General features: G+C 46.6%; 1 protein-coding gene across 3 annotated transcripts in view; it reads left to right on the plus strand.

The window, feature by feature from the left end:
- Positions 1-6: 6 nt before the first annotated feature.
- The window catches only part of IL18R1 (interleukin 18 receptor 1), a 37,450-nt gene continuing 32,934 nt past the window's right edge, over positions 7-4,522 (plus strand). For all 3 annotated transcript variants that reach the window (XM_040623649.1, XM_040623650.1, XM_040623651.1), the window contains exon 1: positions 7-668. The gene's annotated coding sequence lies outside the window, so the exon portion shown is untranslated. The remainder of the gene's footprint in view (positions 669-4,522) is intronic.

The following is a 4,522-nucleotide window of genomic DNA, read 5'->3' on the forward strand; positions in this document are numbered from 1 at the left end:
CGGACACCGCCCACCGCCCCGGAGCTCCCGAAACTCGCCGCGCGGGGCTGGGACCACAGTCGACCTCGGCGCAAGGGCGAGGCGCAGGATTTTCCAGCTGCGTGCGGTCGCGCCCTCGATCGAGCTGCTCCCGGAACTCAGAGGCGGGGCGCCCAGGTGGAGGAAGTCTATATCCCTGGCACGCTGCGAGGGGCGCCCCAGACCGGGAGCATCCCGGAGCCCAAGCGCCCGGAACCAGGCGTACCCTCCACCGAGGAACTCCGCAAACTGGGAAGATTCCCGCCCCCACCCTATCACCGGGAGAAAACCCCGACGAGGAGCATCTCTGATCGGAGCATCCCAGACCCGGGACACTCCGCGGGACCCAGCAGCGCCCCACCTAGCACTGAGGACAGAAGCTGCGTCCCACCCGCGAGCTCCGCGGCTGCCAGACGCCTTTTCTTTCTTCTTACTCTTTGCTCCTTTTTTTTTTCTTTCCCCAACCTTCTCTAGCTGCCTTACATCTTTGATCACGCGGCTCCTCTCGTTCCTTTCGTGTTTCCCAGTGCTAGGGAGGCAGCGGATTGCAGTTTCTCACCTGCTTTTGGAACTCCTGCCTCCGCGGTCGCGACCGGAGTGGAGGAGGGACGGCCGCCCCCGCCCCAGGCTCGGGGGACTCCCCTCTGAAGGTAAGGAGCGGCGCCCCGCCGCCCGCCGCACTCCCTCCCACTGCCTTCTGCCGCCAGCCCGCCTGGCTAGGGGCAACCCAGCCTCGGCGGCGCAGGGGTTCTGAGAACAAGATCAGTTAGGAAAGTTAGCCATTATGTGTACAGATCTTCCTTCACTTATGATGGGGGGAGTTCTGAAAATCCCAGCCTACGTTGAAAATATCGTAAGTCACTGGAACGTGCATTTAATACACCTAAAATCCTGAACATCATAGCTTAGGCCGGCCTACCTCGAAGGTGCTCAAAACACTTACAGTAACCTACAGTTGGGCAACATCCTCTAACGCGACGCCTAATTCATAATAAACTGTTGAGTATCTCGTTTAATTGATGGAATAGTGTACCGAAAGGGAGAAACAGAATGGTTGCATGCGTACAGAATGGTCGTAAGTGTATCTATTGTTCACCCTTCTGATCTTCAGGCTGACTGGGAGTTGCAGCTAGAGAGGATCATAGGGCATATCGCCAGCAGGGGAAAAGATCCAAATTCAAAATCCAAAGGATGGTTTCCCCTGAATGTGTATCTCTTTTGCATCATCAATCAAGAAATCCTAAGTGGAGTCATGATAAGTAGGGACTGTGTCTATATATGTGTACTTCCAGATATAGATAGATGATAGATAGATAGATAGATATAGTTTTAAATATTGAGCATATATATGGATGTGCATGCGTCCGCATATACACACACATATGTACACACATACGCACGCGTGAATAATTAGTGAGACAGCATCATTAACTTTCCCTGATAGTATCATTTCAGACGTTAAAACTTGCCCAATATTTCCTTTTTTTCTGAAGAATTGAGAACAGCTAAAATAATTGGTAGTCTTTACTAATTGAGCACTTGTCTGACGTGGTGTAGAAAACTTTTACATGCACTATTTTCACTTAATCCTCCTGTAGGCCAAATGAAGCAGGCACTATCATTACGCTTAATAAAGGGAGGAGAACCAAAGCACAGAGATGTTTAGGAATTTATCCAAGGGCATCCAGCTTACTAAGTAATAGATCACAGATTCACTCAAAATTTCTCTGATTCCAAAACCTTTGCTTTTAATTCAAGGTGCTTCCAGGAGTTAGAGCCCTGAGCGAGTTGCACTGCAGGCACGAGACAAACTAATGACTAGGTGATCCCAGTCAGGTCTAGACACCTGAGGTTATGGGATTAATTTCACCCTCTTCCCTTGCTCTATTCTTTGGAACCTCAGTGAACACTCATTTGGTGCCATGCAGTGCTGGGATTTGGGACGACACTTCTCAACCCGAGGTCCTTGAATGGCTTAGGAGGGTGTAAATTTGGAAGAAACTGGGTGTATGCAGGTTCTGGGACAAGGTGACTGCTCCCCCACCGCCAGCATGAAAACACATACAAAGGCTAGGAACAAGTGATCTGGGAACACGGAAAGACAGGGTCTCTACCCTCAGGGAGCTCCCAGAGAGCGCGGATGGATCCAGGAATAATGGGAATGCAGTGTGGTGCAGGTGTGGACAAAGGCTGTTTGGAGTACTAGCAGTCGGAGAGTTTCCTTGAGAAGGCAACCATCAAGCCAGGTTGTAAGGACTGTAGGGACCCCGCACTTAGAAGCGAGAAGGGTAACCTCCATACTGTTTTCCAGAGCGGCTGTACCAGCTTGCATTCCCACCAATAGTCTAAGAGGATTCCCCTTCTCCACATCCTCACCAACATTTGTTGTTTCCTGTCTTGTTAACATGGAGAAAGGAGAACCCTCTTACACTGTTGGTGGGAATGAAGCTGGTACAGCCACTCTGGAAAAGAGTATGGAGGCTCCTCAAAAAGTTAAAAATAGAGCTACCCTATGACCCAGCAATTGCATTACTGGGTATTTACCCCAAAGATACAGATGTACTGAAAAGAAGGGGCACATGCACCCCAGTGTTCATAGCAGCAATGTCCACAATAGCCAAACTGTGGAAGGAGCCAAGAAGCCCTGCAACAGATGAATGGATAAAGAAGATGTGATTCATATGTACAATGGACTATTACTCAGTCATCAAAAAGGATGAATATCCACTATTTGCATCGACATGGATGGAACTGGAGGGAATTATGCTAAGTGAAATAAGTCAAGCAGAGAAAGACAATTATCATGTGGTTTCACTCCTATGTGGAACATAAGGAATAGTGCAGAGGTCATTAGGGGAAGGAAGGGAAAACTGAAGGAGGGGAAATCAGAGGGGGAGACAAACCATGAAAGATTATGGACTCCAGGAAACAATCTGAGGGTTTCAGAGGGGAGGGGGGTAAGGAGATGGGGTAGCCCGGTGATGGGTATTAAGGAGGGCTCATGTTGTAATGAGTACTGGGTGTTATATGCAAATAATGAATCACTGAACACTACATTAAAAGAAAAGGAAATTTTATTCTTTATATAAAAAATAAACACAATGGCATTCTTCTCAAAGGAAGAAAAAAGAAGCGAGAAGGGTTTGGGGAGCAGGACCGGCACATGCACAGGAGGGAATGGGGGAGGCATCAGGATAGCATTCCCAGGAAGTGGGAATGATGCTCCCGGCCTTGCAGATGAAAAACCTAATTCAGCATAAATTCTGCTTTCCTTAGAGCGGAAGCGTGTGGGTGTGCACACGCACCTGTGTGTGTTTTCTGTCCAAGATCATTTTTTCCTCTTTGCATTGGTGGCTTTATCATCTCAGTTGGTGGGTGAGTGAAACACGTAGGCACCGGGCATTGTAGAGAGGGAATTATTTTAAAAATCACCGCTGTTAAGATTTTCATCAAGGCGGTTTATCTTAGGAGGTGCTCAATTATGTTTTGCTGGTAAGAGAGATTTACACTGAGGCAATCTACATGAATTCGTGTGTGTCAGTGTCATTCTCTATAATCTGGACCGGTTCGTCTAGTCCGGTCCCAGCTGCCTTAGCAGAAAGAACTTGGAAGTAGCCTCACAACTACGGGTTTCTGTGAATTCCTTTTTTCAGAGGATGGTCACTTTGCTCAGGGTGGGGTCTGTAAACAGGGCAAGTGGGCGGAACAGGGGCTCAGGAGATAAGCATTCAGACACTCTGCAGGGCCGGACTGTCCCACCTTGAGGGTCAGAGAGAACAGTTGGCTTGTATCTGACCCTCACCCTAGGTCACACAATTTTTAGAAGAGAACCTTTTTCATTTAGAGAAAACTTCATGACACCCGGTGATCGAGGGGAAGTTTATGAGTGTTCTGTGTATGTGTATGTATGTGTGTGCAGACACATACATACCCACATATATGTACATGCGTATATATGCATATACTTAATATATCTTAACCAGTAACTTATTATTAAATATATATACTTATAATATATTAAATTTTCTTTTAGGTATACAAGTAAGTCCCCTAGATTAGTGTCTTCCTACCGTCGTTGCATATTAGAATCACCTGGAGGACTTTTAGCCATCAGGATGCCCAGCTGTACCTCGGGTGTCTGGCTGGGGACCCAGGCATTATTATTATTATTATTATTATTATTATTATTATTATTATTATTTAAGCTCCAGGGGAGAATGAGTGCCCTAGACTTCACATCAATTGTTAAAAGATATTTTCCAAAATGTCATGATTTAAGAAGAACGTCAGAGGTAAGATTATGCAGATGTTACGGTGGATCAGATGATCGCCTAAGACACCAAACTGTACATATTTATTGAATTGAATGCATTCATCAATTCAACAAATAATAAACATAAAATAAAGTATGTCAGTTAGGGATAAGTTCTATGGATGGAAAAATAAAGCACAACGGAAGAGGAGAGAGCGCACGCACACACACACACACACACACACACACACA

The sequence above is a fragment of the Ursus maritimus genome, unplaced genomic scaffold (genome assembly GCF_017311325.1).
Source record: "Ursus maritimus isolate PB19 unplaced genomic scaffold, ASM1731132v1 scaffold_6, whole genome shotgun sequence".
Lineage (NCBI taxonomy): Eukaryota > Metazoa > Chordata > Mammalia > Carnivora > Ursidae > Ursus > Ursus maritimus.